This window comes from Alexandromys fortis, unplaced genomic scaffold, assembly GCF_014885135.2.
Source record: "Alexandromys fortis isolate MF-2015 unplaced genomic scaffold, M_Fortis_MF-2015_v1.1 scaffold_39, whole genome shotgun sequence".
Classification (NCBI taxonomy): Eukaryota; Metazoa; Chordata; class Mammalia; order Rodentia; family Cricetidae; genus Alexandromys; species Alexandromys fortis.
Window position 1 is genome coordinate 10056882 of NW_026067918.1, and position 17190 is coordinate 10074071.

At 55.8% G+C, this 17190-nt stretch overlaps 1 protein-coding gene across 5 annotated transcripts in view; it reads left to right on the forward strand.

Annotated features, from left to right (window-relative positions):
- Positions 1-17190, forward strand: part of Septin9 (septin 9) — a 156979-nt gene that overhangs the window by 121715 nt on the left and 18074 nt on the right. Inside the window, exon 1 of one of the 5 annotated variants that reach the window (XM_050140070.1) lies at positions 3265-3587. The exons of the other annotated variants lie outside the window; for them this stretch is intronic. The gene's annotated coding sequence lies outside the window, so the exon portion shown is untranslated. Of the gene's footprint in view, positions 1-3264; positions 3588-17190 lie in introns of those variants that run through there. 5 annotated transcript variants of the gene reach the window in all.

The window sequence follows — 17190 nt, forward strand, 5'->3', positions numbered from 1 at the left end:
CCTCCCCACCCCTGCCCATACTCCCCCAATCCCACCCCTGCCCATAGTCCCCCCACCCCACCACTGCCCATAGCAGACGTGGCCCGAGTGCTGCGCAGCCAGCACCATTCTGGTGCCAGCATCTTTTCATCACCGCTCTGGAAACCCCACATCTTAAGGAGCCAGCCCCATGTCAACCCCTCACCCTTGGCCGCCACTAGTCTGCTTTCTCCCTCTCTCCGAATTCTTTTTAAAGTGTGCTCCTATGTGACTTTAGAATAAATAAACACAGCTTGATGAGTTGGCTGTTGGAAGGATACGCATGGGGCGGAAGCCAGTGTGTGGATGGAGACCCGGGCTCCGGAAGGCCAGGGGTGGAAGTAGCCTGGGTGTCCGTCACCCCTTCCTCCCTCGCTCTTTTCTAGGGGTCTTGGCCCGAGTGCCCACTTGCTTTCTGAATCCAGTTGTACATGACCCCAGGTAGCTTCCTCACCCCCAAGTCTTCATCAGATTCAAGTTTTAGGGGGCGTCTACTCAAAAAAAGTTCTGAGCTCCACACAGGGGAACATGCAGTGAGTCAGGCCAGCAGCTGCCCCACCCCCGTGACTTGGGCTAATTGTCTCATGTCCCTTCAAACTAGTATGAATGCGAGGGCCATCCAGTAGAGAGCTGATGGTGTCTTTGGCACAGTCTGCAGGGTATGTGGCCAGGCATTCATTGAGTTGACTCCTTAAGAGAAACTCTCCTTCCTGACAGTGAACTTGGGGACACTGCTCTGGGATCTGTGTTTGAGACTGTCTCGCATAGCCCATGCACATGAGTGCAGGTGTGTAAGTGGGTACATGCACATCAGTGCAGGTGTGTGTAAGTGTGTACATGCACATGAGTGCAGATGTGTGTAAGTAGGTACATGCACATGGGTGCAGGTGTGTGTAAGTGTGTACATGCACATGAGTGCAGGTGTGTGTAAGTGGGTACATGCACAAGTGCAGATGTGTAAGTGGGTACATGCACAAGTGCAGGTGTGTAAGTGGGTACATGCACATAAATGCAGATGCCTGCAGAGACCAGAGAAGTCAGATCCCCTTGGAGCTGAGATTTTAGGCAGATGTGAACTGCTTGACATGGGTGCTGGGAACCAAACTCAGGTTCTCCTTCTGGACTGAAGTGTGCTTCCCCCACCCCCCCTCTGGTTTTCCAAGTCAGGATTTTTCTGTATAGCCCTGGCTGTCTTGCACCTCGCTCTGTAGACCAGGCTGGGCTCAAACCCACTGAAATCTGCCTGCCTCTGCCTCCCGAGTGCTGGGATTAAAGGTGTGCACCACCACCACCAGGCTCACAATATGTGTCCTTCCAGTCCCTCAATGTGTTTTTACGGGAGACGTGGGTTTAGGTGGGCTGTGTCCCCTCACCCCAAATGTGACTTGTAGATCTGGCTCCAGAAGTGACCAGGGACTCCAAGTAGACTCGTGAATCAGTGACCCTGCAGTGAGAAGAGCAACAGGGTGCCGTCATGACCGCTTGTCCAGCACCCAGGGCTGTCATGCCCCCGACACAGGCCTGGTTGCTGCTGAGAGTGTACCAGAGGAGTCAGTCAGATGCATTCTGGATTCCAGGATCTTGGCACAGAAAGGAAGAAGTGTGTGAAATATCTCTGCCATTTTCGTGTCAATGACATCTTGAACTGATAATATTTTGGCTTTGTGAGATCAATTAAAACAGGCCACGTGATTCCTCACAGTTTCCCCCTGTGATAGCTGGAAGTGTAAAAGGCTCCTTCCGTAACTTGCATCTTGGGCTTTGTGCCAGAGGGCCGGATGGTACTTGGATCACAGTCAGGGCGAGCCAAGAACCTCTCAACTTGTGGATGGACGGATGGATGTTTGGGAAAGCGACACTTTATAACCTGGGGCCCCCTTCATGATCTGGAGACCCCCATTTAATGGCGCTAGATGAGGGTCAGAGCAGTAGGAGGCGCCCTGTGCCGCTTACTTCCCAGGCCTGGAATCTCCAGAGCTGCCACAGGGGGCCTTAGAGAGCTGGGGGGGGCTGTGTGAGGTTCCAGAGGGAGGAAGCTCTGTGTTCTGTGTCCCCAGGAGGGAGAGTCAGCAGGACAGTGGGTGCTCACCTTTGACGTGGGTTGATAGGAGTCCGTCCCCCCGTACCCCGCACCATCTTTTTCTGTACGGACTGCCAGGGCTCGGTGACAGGAGGGTGGGAGGAAGTTGTTAGACAGGGAGCTCCTCCTGGTTTGAAGGGACCCGCTGTTCTAGCTGTGACTGGAGTTGGTGCATCAGCTCCAAACAGGGAAGACAGATTCCCAAGATCTGCATGATGGCCCAGAGGCCTGGGGGTTCCGTGTTTCACTGGTAGAACAGAGCTGGATGGGGGTGGAATATGATTCTGTGCATATCTCGGGGAGCCTTTAGGGCAGTTGTTCCTGCAGACTGGGGCACTGAAGTCACATGGGGAAATCTGTCACTGGCCCTGAGGCCCCTCCAGAGTTACCAAAGGCTCCTCTCCACTTGAACTAATTGCTCCCTGCTCTGAGCAAACCTCCAATCCCACCCCAGCACTCCCAGTGTGGGAGCTGGCCTAGGGCCACCATGGCCATGCCTGAGCCTGGGAGTGACTCATTCCAGGTCAGAGGTTATGGGGTCTGGCAGATCCCATCCTCCAGGCCCAGCCCTAGCCCCAGCCCCAGAAGTGTCAGCCCCTATCTTTGGACCCCCTGGCTCATCCCTCTCAGGGTCCCAGAACATCACAGGGGTCTGTAAGGAGTGGGAGGGGCAGACTACTGACTCACTGCCCAGCCCCCAAGGAGGATCGGGAGCAGTGGGAAGAAGCAGGCGTCAGAATAATTCGGAGTCCCTGAGGCTCCAGAGCAGAGAGTCAGGGTGAGCCAGCCCCAGCCCAGCCCCAGCCCCAGCCCCAGCCCCCGGGGTCTTGCCTTTTTCTCCTGCTTTCCCCTCCTTTGGTTGCAGCCAGCAGAGCCCTCTTAAGCAGGGTGCCTGTGCTGTCTCAGTTGCCCAGAAGCCTCTGGGGGTCAGGGCTTCGGAGAAGGAGGCGAGCCCTACCAAAACACAGAAGGCTGCTTGAAAACCAAGGTGCGTGCCTGTTATCTGACTGGGTGTGGGGTGGAGCCAGGCCGGGTACCATGCCCAGGGTCAATGGAAAGCCATCCTGGCTGGGAAGAGGTCGCATGGTTCTGGGCTGGCACAGATTTGGGCAAACACAGGTTAAAAGCTAGGGCAGCAGGGCTCCAAGGTCCATCCTGTGTACCCTGTCATTTTCCTCTTAGTGGCCCAGACTGCTCCTTGGTGTGTTGAGCGCGGAGGCCTTAGGCTCACCCTGCCGCTGTCGCCTGCAGCCGGTGCGCCTCTCTCCGCCTCCTCGTCCCCTCGCCCTGCCCCTCGGAGCAGTTCCCCAGCAAGCCTCCCTCTGCAGGCCGTCCTGAGCCCTCCTACCTCTCTGCCCCACACTCTGGGAGGCTCCTTGTTCCGAGGCCACAAAGCCCCTTTGATCCTCTGCTCGGCTCCGAGCCATGTGACCCGGTGGGCGGGCCGCAGCGCTCCAGCGTCCAGGCAGCCCGACTTTCAGCTGCTGGGGTGAGTCCTCGCTCTTTGTTCTTCCACCCTCTCACAGCCTGCTCCGGGGGCCTCCAGGTGGTGGGGCCCGCCTGGCCGGCCCCGATGGGTGCAGTGGGACTGGGATCCAGGTAGCCCCGGAGCCTGGGGGGCTCTGGCTGGCAGCTCAGCTCTGGGTTCCTGGGAGAATGGGTGGCGGGATGCCGGGTCTCCACGCGGGAACCAGATTTTCGATTGCAGAATAGAAGAAAAAGGGACTTTGTGTGGTCACAGCTATCTTTTTGTAAACGTTTGGCCAACTCTGCCGAGAGATGGGAGTGTCTTGAAGCACGTTGCCCCACAAGGGGCTTCTGATATCCAGCCAGGGCAGGAGGAGAGGTGAACTGGATGCTTCTTGAAAAAAATCTCTCTACCCAGAGTTATCAGCTTCTAAGAGTGGGCGGCTTCCAGCGCTGGCTGGAAACTAGTTACTGCCGGCTCGTAGAAAGGTGGCAAATCAGAGACTGCAGGGGTGAACCGTGATGGGGACCCCACCATCAAATATGTGTACCGCCCATTGGCCTTGGTTCTTGAGATGTGCTGAGCCCAGGAGGGTGTTGCTGGGTGGGGTGGGGGTTTGGTATGCATCTGTTTTGCTAGAGAATGTGCGATGGGGGTGTCTGCCTTCTGGAGCCATGTGTTGGAACCTGTGCTGTGTGTCAGAGCCAGGGCAGGCAGTGTCCTCCAACAGGCTTTGCAGCTAAGACCATGCAAGGGACCCCAGCCAGCACTGAGAGTGGTTGCTGGCACCCAAACACAGAGGGACAGCAGCAAATGCCGGAAGACCGCCTAAGCACCCCCCACCCCCCACCCCAGTTCTTAGGAAAAGCTGCCGGCTCTTGGTCAGAGGCCTGGGGAGTAGTATGTCTGCTCCCCGAGAGAAGTGTGAGATTCCTTTCTTTGAGAAAAATGGACCGCCGGGGGGGGGGGGGCAGGAGCGGGCTCTGGCCACTCTGTGTTGGGCAGAGATGGAATTTGGTTGGGATCTCAAGTGGAAAATCCAGGGGACAGCAACGTTCCCTGCAATGGTGTGGGGCCTCCTTCATTCACACTTGGCTTCTAGCTTCATGGGGCTCTTGGGGCATTTCTACACGATGTCTATCACTCGCCTTGCTCAGCTTCCCTTGGCAGCCAGGGGCTCCTTTTCAGCAAATAGGGAAAATGTGCTTATTAAACCTCTGGATAGGCAGCCAGCCTCCACCCGAGGCCTGCTGGGAAAGGTAGCTCATCCTTCTCTTCTTGGGTCTCTTTCGTGAGGTAGCTACAGAAGGAAGCTTTGAGCTCATAGCAGTCCTACTGCCTCAGCCTCCTGAATGCAGGGATTTATAGGTGTGTAGCACCATGCCTGGGTAGGACCCGAAATGGGGTCCTGAGTTGTGACTGACCTGGCCCGCCCCTTCAGACCACTGGTCATTTCCATATTGGTTCACCCCAGGTTCTGTGCCATCTACTGTGTCTACCCGGTAGCCCTTGTGGGCCATCACGGTGACAGCTGAGCTGGTACGAAGAACCTACTGTGTGTGGGGTGGTGACGACCCTAGGTGGAAGCCAGCTCCCGTGAGCAAGTGTGAGACGTCACCCATCATGCCAAGTCCAGGAGAAGCCTTCTTGGGCCTATGGAGTCTTCTGAGCCCCAGACCCTCTATCCCTAGCTGTGGGAAGGGCTCTGGGACCTGGCCGCAGGAGCTCGGTACTCATTGGGCAACCCCAGTGCCGTTGCCTGTGCTCCCCACCCCCTCCCTTCCCTGCCACAATATCCTCCCCGACTTCCTGTTATGTCAATGCTCTTGTCAGATAGGGTTGCTCTGCCCGGGCCGAGGCCCCCTTATACAGAGAGGGCCCCCGCAGCCTGGGGGCGGCACAGATTCCCTGCCTGTGTCAAAGGTCTCTAGGAAGCCGGCACCGAGGCTCCATTTCCGTTCTCCCGTTCCCCACACAGCACAGTCTCTATCTGCTTTCCCACACCACCCCGGAAGTTTCTAGGCTTCCTCTCTCACTCCTTGACCCTGTGTGTGTGGGAAGAACAGCTTTATTTTAATGCAAATAGGCAAAAAAAAAAAAAACCCAGTGGCTGTTGGGGCAGAGGCTAGGTGGGCCTCCTGCCTCCTTACCATCCCCCCCCCCCATCACCTTCACCATTACCTTCATCGTAGACTAGGCCACTATTGCCAGGTCCTCCACCAAGAGCGTCCGACTTCCTCCAGTTTGGTCTTTAGAGGTGTTTCCAGCCAACTCCCCCTGTAGCCGGCACCTCTTCAGACTCCGCTCCCAGCATCGAGCTTTGATTTGTTTATTGAGCGCCCGTTCTGTTCCTCGGGCAGGTAGAAACCTGCCCTCAGGAACTCCTGAGCCTTGGCCTCCTTCCCAAGGAGGACTTCTCAGGGTGGCTGCTCTGCAGAGCTGCACGCTCTACGTTTTGTGAGTGGAGTGGGGCTGGGGGCTTCTGCCTGCATCTGGGGAGGTGGGCACTTCTGCACTCTGCCCCGCAGACCTCCGCCTGCAGGGTTTCTGCCGCTGCAGGAATCCCCACCCCACCCACTTGGCTGCATGCTGAGCCTGCCTTGGTGCCTGAGGGTGCTGGAGGTTCGCCGGCCTCTTCAGTCTGCTCTCTGCTATGCACCCAGAGGAACTCTCCATCCCGGGCTGGGAACCAGGTCAAGAGTGCTTTGTACTGAGACCACGGAGCCTGATCTCATCTCCCTGCAGCCTCCCTGAGCTGCTGTCTGCACTCATCCGGTGCCACTGCCCACCCCTGCGAGATGAGCTCACCCTCCTCTTGCACCCAGCTCACTTCTTCCCGCGGCTGGGGCCTTGGCTTCCTTTAGGAAGGGTCGCGAAAGACACAAACCCATGGGGCCCGTGAGATGGCCCACTGGGCCAAGATACTTGCTGTCACGCTGGGTCGTGGTGGTGTACCTCCTTTAATCCCAGCCCTCAGGAGGCAGAGGCAGGCAGGTCTCCGAGTTCGAGGCCAGCCTGGACTACAGAGTGAGTTCCAGGAACAACCAGGCCTACACAGAAAAGCCCCGGTCTCGAAAAACAAAACAAAACAAGATGCTTGCTGTCGGCCTTGACGGTGTGAGTTCTGTCCCTGGACTCCACAGGATAGAAGGAGAGAACTGTCACCTCTGACCGTTACACATGCACTGTGCCATCACACACACACACACACACACACACACACACACCACATACACACACACACACACATGCACACTAAAATTTTTCTTTAAGGTACAAGGCTATTGACTGGCCGTGGGCCTAGGGCAGCTGGTTTAGGTACCCTTTACAGACATTCTAATATGTGTACAGTGGGTGGATCTTGACCTGGACTCAACCCCCTTCTAATTGCTTAGCATCTTCCTGAAGCCAAGAGCTGTTGGGGAGAGGCACCCTGAGGTGCTGGCCACTTGAGGACCGATACCAAGTCACTGACACTCAGTCAATTGCAGGTCCCCATCCTGGGCCTGACATCCGCCCTGATCGGTGGGTGAGTCATTTGAGGCAGGGACTAAACTACCCTCTCTGCCCAGGGATGGCCTGTACTTCTGATCCTCCTGGGGACCGAACCCAAGGCTTCGTCCATGCTAAGTAAGCACCCCATGCTAAGTGAGGACCCCACTCCGCCTCCTTTTTGGTGATTCTGTGACCTAGGCCGGCCTCTTGCCTTAGCCTCCCATGTGCTGGAATGACAGGAGTGTGCCACCATGCAGGGTTTCCTGCATTTGGGTGCTGGGCCCCGAGCATGCCTTGGTCACTAGAGGTCGTGGGGACAGTTGTGTTTTCACAGTGGAACACTCTCAGAACTCTGTCCTTATCAGGATCTCTTATCTCCCAGGCTTCGTTCCAGGTGCCTGTCACCACTGGAGGGGGAGATAAGATAGGTCCTGCCAGGCAAGCCTCCTCCAGCTAGAGTGCCACACAGGTCTCCTGGCCTGGTCTGGCCCTGAATGTGGCTGCAGCTGCTGGCCCTCCTGTTCGGTGGCGATGTTAGTGTCCTGCCTGCCCTTCTCAGTGGCCACTAAGGTTTATCGATTTCTGTGTCCCCATTCTGGATGACCTAGGTGCTCACTTGGTTAATGTTTGAGTGAATGAATGGCCAGCCTTGTGTGACCTCAGATTTTCTGCTTCGATCCAAATGTTCTGTGGTTCCACCAAGGTTAGCTTAGGGACCTTGTGGGAGGTTTTCCTCCCTGCCTTTCTCCCATAACTGAAGCTTGGTGGCTTGGTGATTGATGTCTCTGTAGGGGTGCCTGGCTTTTCTGCTTGGTGTGTGTACATGTGTGCATGTATGTGTGCACACACACGTGTGTGTATGTGTGCTTGGGGGCTATCTCGTTGTACTTTTGTGTTTTGGCATAGGCCTCATCACTTTTACCTGGAGCTTACCCACTCAGCCAGGCTGGCTGTCCGGGAACAAGAACCCACCTGCCTCCTTCCCAGTTCTGGGATTACTGGGATTACCAGGGCTCACCACACACCCGTCTTTCAGTGTGGGTTCTGAGGGATCCAACTCCAATCCTCATGCTTCTGCCGGAAGCCCTTGGCCCAGTGACTCCCCAGCCCTGAGCCTCCTCCTTATCAAAGGATAAGCCAAGCTTATTATGCAAACTTGGCTAGGCTGTGAATGATGTTCCCCCTTTGAGCCACCCTGGGCAGAGTCAAAATCCCCAACAACCTGAGGGGCTGATTCTGTGTCTCTGCCTCCATGTGGGAAGGTTGGCCTGGCTCCCAGGGACCCAATGAACCCAGTGGCATCTAGGAGACTTCCTCTTGCTAGTGACTTCTGGAGCGTGCCCAGTGCAGAACGTGTGTTAGTAGGGAGGAGGCTGTTGTCCCTGCGAGTTGGACCCTTGGCTATCAGTTCAGCCGCTACCATGCCAGGCCCTTCTGGACAGTGGCAGAGTTATGACATTCTCCAGTGTATTTTCCACCCAGGTTTATTGGGTACCCACCTTGACTCTTATACTTAGTACCCCAAAGATGCTGAGAACCCTGGAAGGCAGAAAAGAGGGTGGCTCAGCTCTCAGAGAGTGGAACATCCTGGGTAAAGCCTGAAACCTTGATAAAGTAGGGTTAGCTCAACATGGAAGACCTAAAGTCAAGACGTGGGAGCCTGGTTTGGTTCCAGTGAAGGTTTCTTTAGGAAGGTGAAGAGGAGAGAGAGTGGGGGAGGGGCAGAAGCTTCCAACCCATTGCAGGGTGGTTGAGAGACCCCTTGTGGGTCAGGAGACCAGGGTCAAGGTACTGAGGCTGCCTCTGCTGTGGGACATGCAACAGGTCCCTGAAGGACCCAGCCAGTGTCTTGTGAGCTTCTGGCACCAAGCTGGCTTCGAGACTAACTCACTGCAAGCTTTAACACTGGAGTGGTTCACCCGTCACCCTAGCAGTCTGGAGGTAGAGGTAGGAAGAACGTGAGTTTGAAGTTGACCTAGCTACATGGTGAGACCTGGTCTCAGTGCTCTCCCCCAAGGATATACATGACGTCAGGACGTAGACATTTCGGAATTGTGAGGCCAGGTTCTGTTCCTCTTGCTAACTTCATGTGGTTGACTTGGGCGGCAGCTCTGTGAAGCGTTCCCGGGGTGAATGGAGCTAGTCCAGTCTATTCACATAGGATATGGAGAGTAGAGGTCTAAGTGCCCTGGGCTGCAGCTGCTGCTGAGCACCAAGCACACAAGATAGGTCTTCTAGAAGTTTCTGCACCTATTGGGTAACGTGGAGGTGGCGCCTGGGGCCCTAAGATTTCAACTGTGATGGAGCCAAGATAGTTCTGGTGTGAGACGGCAGGGCGGGGAGGGGCAGGGCGGGGAGGGGCTGCTCAGGGTTTGGCAGCATAGGTGTGTTCAGGGGACGGAGGAGAACTTTGAGAGTGTGGGTCCCCAGATCCTGGAAAGCAAGTAAGAAAATGTCGGGGGTGCCCCCACATCCAATGGCTACTTTGAAAGCTGGTGTCCCAAGTGCCACTCCCCCCTCACCCTCCCTCAGACCTCGCCCGGGAACAGCCATGCTGCTCCCAGACTGGTGCTCAGCTGTTCTCCTGCACCCGCCTCCTAGCCTGCTCAGTGTTAACTGTAGTCTGGACTCCCGGTGGCACCTCCTGTAGTGTCCTGAGGCTGCCCCGGGGGACACAGCCACCTTGCTCTGCTTTCCCTGGTTCACAGATGAAGGGCCGTGGAGCGTCTGTCCCATGTAGGACAAGCCAAGGTGACTGTGACCAGGTCTCTGTCTGGGAGGACTTTGCTGCCCCCAGCCAGGCCCTTTATCAGATTCAAGAGGAGACACGGACACAGGTGGCTTCCCTGCCTGGGCGGCATTGTCGGTCTGTCTGCTGAGGCAGCAGCAGAGCCTTCTCCACTCCTGGTGCATGGGAGCTGGGGGTGCTGACGCCCCGAGAGGCCTGGGAATTTGGGGTAGTATAGGAAGTTATGAACACCCCCACCTTGTGCCTTGTTAAGTCAGTCCCTCTGTTCATTTAACCTTGGACCATCCGGAGGTACCTCTCCCTCTGGTGTCATGTGGCCCTAACAGGTGGGGGGCTCACCCCACTCCTGGGAGGAGGTCATGCCCTCCTGGGGTTCAAGGCCCCTGTTGGGGGCCCAGCAGCCCCTGCTTCTGGATCCCTCGACTCTGGATGCAGAGAGCTGCAAGGCCTGGGCCCTTAGTCTTTGGAACAGGAATGAGAAGGAGGTTTTCCCTAGTGTCTTTACTGCCCAGAGACGTTGGAACCTACAATTAGCCCTTTCCTGTGTGCCTGGCTGTTTCTATTGCTGCCCTCCTTTATTTAAAAGTGTCTTTTGGGGACTTGACTGACTCCAGTCTATGGCACACAGGGACACTTTAAAATCCACAGACCTTTCTGAGCATGACCACGAGGAGGGGGGTGGTGAGAAGGCAAGCCACTCGGAGCCCATTCTCACGGGGGCTGCACACGGGGAGGTTGTCCCTGTGGGGCTGCAGGCTGGGCATGGACAGCTATGGGTGAGGTGGACACTGCCCGCTCGTGTGTTGAGAATGTGCGCACACTGCCAGGCCATCGTACAGTTGTTGTTGTTTTTGAGACAGGGTTTTATGTAGCCTAGTTGCCCCAAACTCACTATGTAGCCGAGAAGGACCTCGCACTTCTGAGTCTTAAGCGCAGGATTGTCTAGTGAGGCCAGCAGATTCTGTGCGCATCACAGTTCTCTAGAGAAGCAAGTAGAGAAAGGATGGACAACCCCCTCACACACTCAGGGGTGCCCACTGGGTCCCTGAACCTCCATAGACCTGAGCCACACGTGTGCTGGTTTTTTTCCCTGTGCAATTGTACCTCTTTTCGTGGAGGAAGGATGCTCCATTGCAGGGTGGGACCGTATTTTGTGTCCATGGCTGTCAGATGAGGACCCTTAGGCCAGCGTCCACTCTGGGGCACTATGAGTGCTTCTGCCATGAGTATCGAGCACAGGTTCCCCCCATCCCATGTCTGTTTCCACCTCTCTTGGGAAACTGCTGGGTCACATGACCAGTGTTTCTGAGCCAGGTAGCTGAGGATGGCCCTGGCCTGGTGAGGGGCACCATGCTTGCTCCAGCTGCCTCTGAGCAGCCCCCTCCCTCTCCTTCTCTCGAGGGATCACCCTCAAGGTGCCGTAAGCCTCCCTGTATCCCCAGAGGCTGCGGAGTTGTGAGGGGCACAGGTGGGAAGCAAAGAGCAGGCCCCTGATTTCTGGATTCCTCTGCCAGTCCAGGGCCCAGAAAGTGGTGGCAAGGGGAGCTGAAGGCTGCGCGTGTTCTGTCTTCCTTGCAGGAGGCGGTGGGCCAGGATTGATGGCTGGTACAGTGGGAGAGAAGTGGACAGGAGGGCCTACTATGACTTAGGTCCCTGGTACACAGACATGGAGGGAGAGGAGCCGCAGATACACAAGGACAGTCAACTTTCGGTTTCTTCCTTACACCGGAGATTTTTCCAACCTTAATTCTTTAACTGACAGAAAAAGCTCATCTGATCAAGATGTCTAGATGGGGTGGGGTGAGGTGAGGATGGACTCTCCCCCCCCACACCTTGCAGGCTTCAACCCAGGGAAGCAGCCTTCCTAGGGGAGGTGCAGTGTATGTATGCAGGAGAGCTTGGTGTCCATGGGGCCACCGTCTGTGGGGAGCATTTCTGGACTGTTTGGTTACCCTCATCATCACCACCACCACAGAGTAAACCAAAAAATAAATGAGAACCATCCAACCACAGGCACTGTGAAGTTCGTGCTCCCCCCTCGCTCCCCGCCACCTGCAGCACCCCCATCCTTCTGTGACTGTGCCCCACCCCTGTGTCCGCTTTTTAGGGACAGCCAACTTGGAAGGCCCATTGGGCACAGCTTCCAGAAGTTTGCCAGGGCCCCTCCTTCTGTCTCCAGCCCTTGTTGTTCCTGGAGAAATTACCATATGAATGTTGTTCCTTCCCAGAGCCAGGGTTGAAGGGGCCCTGGGAGAAGACAGGCTCCCAGGCTGCAGGTTCCGGCTCTGGCTGAGGACCATCCAGTGGAGGCCACACAGTTTTCCTGGAGGTCGGTTGCTTACATCCCGTAATAGGTCTGGCTCAGTCCTGGTTCTGGGAAGAGGTGGAGGAAGAAGCTGAGGGTGCTGGGGATGTGAGCTGGGAGGGGGTATGGTGGACCCCAGCAGTTTGGAGACCCCTGTACCTCCTCATTGAGCGGTCTGTCATTGTTGGGTTCTGAGAACCGTGTTATTCGCGGCCTTCTTGTGATGTCGCTAATTACCGTTTGCATACGGACTGGGAGGGTGGCTGTGTGAAGCTGTGCAGTGACTGTGACTGGCTGGTAGACTGTAGAGAGCCACACACACAAGGCAAGTCTGCCCAGTGACTGTTCAGGCAGCGCCAATGGCCCGGCTTGATGTGTGTGTGTGTGTGTGGGGGGGGGTGGTTGTTTCCATTGAGTTCTTTATTATGTCTCAACCACTGATTCGCTTTGCAACCTGTGTGAGCCGCGCTGAGATCTGGGCTGCCAGACATACTGTCTCCTGGTTTTCCTTGCTCTAGCTACAAAATATCCAAAGCATCAGTGTCTCTGGAAGAACCAGGTAGCAGTGGTATTTCTTCTAGACAGTGCTTAGTTGATGGTCATGTGACACAATCCCGATATGGGGCATCGGAGGCCAGGCTTCACTGAATGGGACAAGTGTTCTCGGTGATGGAGGCCCAGGTGAGGACCCTGTCCTCCACTGCTGCCTGCTTGCCCTGCTGTGGTGTCTTCTCTCGCTCAGGGCTCAGGTCTGAACCCTGCTGTGAGTGCTTTCCCAAGACCCCGGCATTGAGCCCCCGGCATTGGTGTTAAGGTGACGAGAGGAGATAGGACTAAAGCCCAGCCAGGGGCCACCCTGACCCCCAGTCTCTCATCTCACCTTTGACCCCATCAATACTTCTGAGCAGTTTTCCTCACTAGACCCTCATTTAAGCTTCCTGGGACCTCTCTTCCTTAGTATGCTCTATTCCTGGACTCTATTCAGCTCCCACAGGTGACAGCATCCGAAGTTGTTACTATCACATTTGGGTGCCGGAGCGCACATGGAGATTCATGCGTGTGCGCACACACGTGCCCCGGGAAGGCACGAGTGAGCACTTTGTTTAGGAGGCCTGGGTGGGGGTGTGCAAACAGGCTGATGGGGGAACACAGAAAGAGAAGGTCCTGAGGAAAGGGAAGCAGGTAGTCACGCCAAGCGCCCAGCCAGCCAGCCAGTCGTTCGCAGTGTCCTGCGTCTCGGATGTGAGAAGCTGGTCTGTCACGAACAGTCAAGGCATGTTTACTGCGCACTGTGCAGCACAGGAAAGCAGGAAAACCCACCAGCATAGATCAGCAGCCCTGAGAAGGGGGGGGGGGCGGGTCCCAGCAGCAGCAGGGAAAGAATGTTCTAGACAGGCTGACGCTGAGGAGCCTTGTTTGAAGATCTTAGAGGAGACTGGAAGGCGTTTGTATGTTTGGAAAGTGGAGGGGGGTGGAGTGTGCATTTTACTGACAACAGCTGCGTGAGTCGTGGGTTCTGTAGCTGTCACCCTGCGTCTTCGTTGTCTCGTGAGAGGATATCGCCTCGTTTGGTGCATGAGGATGCAATGGCATGAAACTCAGTTATTCACTCAGCCCCACCGTCCCGTGGTATGACAGGTGGGAGAAGGTAAAGGGCCTGGATTCCTGTGTTGCCCTGGGTGCTTTGGACACCAGCTATGGTTTGAAGCAGAGACAGAGCCAGATTAGGGTGTGTGTCAGAACTGCCCTTCTGAGGCTGGGGCGACAGTTCTGTGGGTAAAGCACAAGCTGAGTTTGGCTCCCTGGGACCTGTGTCATAGCCAGGTACAGACGTGCAGGAACGTGTGATCTCAGTGCACCTGGGAGATAGGATGTCAGAGCTAACAGCATATGCAGTCTTGAACGAGAGGCCCTGCCTGGATTTGTGGTGATGGCAAGGAAGGGCACCATGATGTAGTGGCTGGATGGCGTGAAGGTGCCGTTTCCAGTAGTGAGGAGATGGGGTCAGAGGTCATGCACATTTCCAGGTGGTTCTTGTACACACAGACCTGGACGGGGCTGTGGCCATAGATATAGCAAATGCCTCCCTTGTACAGGACCTGGCACAAAGAGCCCTGGAACTTGCCTACTGAGCCACGATGAGCATTTAACTATCTGCCCACCTCTCCACCCATTCCCCTACTCACCCATCCACCCACCCACCCACCCATCCATCATCCATCCATCCATCCATCCACCCACCCACCCACCCACCCGTCCTTATCCTCAGTTCAGGTAGTATTTGACACTGCTGGCTTGTCCTTTTGGGTACTGTCATAGGCTGTCATGATGCATTTGCCCCACTCAGTCCATTGACTCTCCTCAGAGAAGACTTTTAGGCAGCTGAAAGTCCTCCTTGAGGCAGACACAGTTGGGTGGGCCACCTTCTAAGCTGAGACACAGGGATCATGCACTAGTCTGCAGGTCCCCAGACGAGTGGCTGGAATTCCTGAGTGTTAGAGCCTCACTAAGACAGGGATCTGGGGCCACAGGTGGGAGCCACTCATCTCTGTGTTCTGCCTTCTTGGACAGTCAGAGGTTTCTTCTTTAAGGGGTCCTGTGGTCAGGCTACCTTGCACCATACCGGACTAGCTTCTCTCTGCCTGGCCCTTCAGACTCTGTCTTTAGTCCCTTCCCCGCTCCAAGGGTGAGCCAGACATCACCCTTCATCCGTCTCAGCAGACCTGCACAGATGGGACCTTCTTGGTATCTCTGGGGTGAGGCCTTTGTCCACAGGATTTCTGGCAGGGGGACTTTGTCTGCTTGTTGTTATTTCAAGTGACTTCATAAATTGGGGGAGCCTTTGCCCATGTTTCACAACCCCCAAGCTCTGGTGTATATCAACAGCTGACAGCCTGCTGATAGGAGAGGGGTCAAAGGGTAGGGAAGCAGTTCTGTCCCCTCTCCCCTTGGGGGACATCACTGATAAGAGGAAATTCTTGTAATAAATGGCCAGTGTCCACCAGTCCGTGGCGGGGCGGGGGTGGTTGAGGGTGCTCTCTTCCACCCCCTTCTCTCTCCGTCGACATTTGCCAAGAGCAAAGGGCATCTGTGGCCCAGCAGCCAGGAGAACATTTCAGTGGGGTCCCAGGTAGGGCCGGATCTTTGGGTGCAGCTGTTGCAGTTAGGGATTCTTGGAGGCGAACAGAGTCAGGGCTGCCTTCCTGATTCTGCCCTGTGGCAGACTACTGCAGGGATGGGGCCAGAAGGAGGGACCTCCCTCCGACCCAGGAACCTGGGGGCTCCGCGGGGGCCTTGGTGTGGTGGTGGAAGTCTGCAGTGGCTTTTGAGGAAATGAATGAGGAGGGCTTGCAGGTTGGAGCCTGCCCTGAGCTAAGATTGATGTCTCAATAGGCCCTGCCTAGTGAGAAATTGAAAAGGAAGACCAGAAGAGGCCTCCTCAGAGGGGGTGGGGCGCCCCTGGACTTGGTCCAAGTTTGCCTCTGTGGATTGGGGCCAATTGAAACCACGTTGGCAGAAATACAGGACTCCTTGAGAGTCCTCCCCACAATAGAGGGGAGGTTGGGGGAGGGGAGCTTGGCTGGCAGCCAAAGTGGGGGGACCCTACTCCCATCTTTGGGATACCTAGGGCCTCTGCTCTCCACACCTCCCCACCCTGTCCCTGTTGAATGAAAGAGGAGCCGGTGGGACTGAGGGGAGCCTCTCTGTCCCTCCCAGGCCCTCACTGGTCGCAGGGTCACGGGCATCTCCCAGCAGAGAACAGCTTGCGGAAACCACATCAGGGCAGTGTTAAGTCCCCTCTTGGAACTTGGACTGGGGAAGGCCCTCCAGCTGGGAGAGGTGGGAAGCTCTCCCTCTGCCCAGCCCTCTCTCTGCAGAGGCCAAGGAGTTGTGTTGGGTTTCCAAGTGGGGTCTGGTGGGAGGGGGCAGGGGGAGGAGTCTCATATTTCTGGCATTCATGTTCTTAACCAGACTCCAAGGAGACACTTCCTGCCCCAAACAAAGTGTGAAGTGTAATTCGATTTTGACTTACTTATCAAATTAGATGAGCCATGTGCTTTTTAAAAATCCGGCCTTTGAAACCGGGCACATGAATTTGCAAAATTCGATCATTTGTATGCGGTGTTTCCATCCTTGGAACAAGACAGGAAGCCGCCTGTGACATTTATGAGCCGTGCAGGGTGCTCCAGGGAGTCAGCGGGGACAGGGCAGCCTTGAGAAGATGGGAAAAGACCCAGTTCTCAGGGAGACAGCCCGGTGCTGGGACAGCCTAGTGAAGCCTGCTCTCTCTAGGAGGAGGATCAGCCCACCTTCTCCTTACACGGATTCCTCCGACTTTCCTCCCATGTTCCTTAGCTCTCTGTTTCTTCTTCATTCACCCTCCTCTCCAGCCGCGGGTCCCGCTGACCCACGCGGGACCCGCTGACCCAGATGGTCTGTGTGTGTAAAACGTAGGAAGCTGGAGGTAACTCAGGCAATGGACCCTTACTCAGCCCAGCCTGCCCTTGTACCCCGCCCCACCCTCTATGTCCCCTACCCCCCACCTCCACCCTACCCCTCACTTCTGAGGATGCAGCCCAGGCCCTGGGTGTGCAAAGCTAGTGCCCTGCTAGCCCCAGGTGTTCTTGAGACACAGCCTCGTGATGTAGCTCAGGCTGGCTCTGAACTCACTCGTAGCCCAGAGCTACCCTCGAACTCTCAATTCTGTCTCCGTGTCTGGTTTTACAGACATGTACCACCACGTGAGGCTTACAAGTTATCTCTTAAGTTGGGTCTATGAGCTTAAGTATTTTTGTGTTCCCTAAAGTGTCCGTGTCTCTGTCCGTGTGTGTGTATGTGTGTACAGATGTACATGCATGTTTTCCCTAAAGTGTCCGTGTCTCTGTGTGTGTGTGTCCTTGTGCGTGTATGTGTGTACAGATGTACATGCATGTGTTCCCTAAAGTGTCCATGTCTCTGTGTGTCCGTCTCTGTGTGTGTGTATGTGTGTACAGATGTACATGCATGTGGAAACCAGAGGAGCACATCGGCATCTTCCCGTCTGTTTTTTTGTGACAAGGTCTTTCAATGATCCT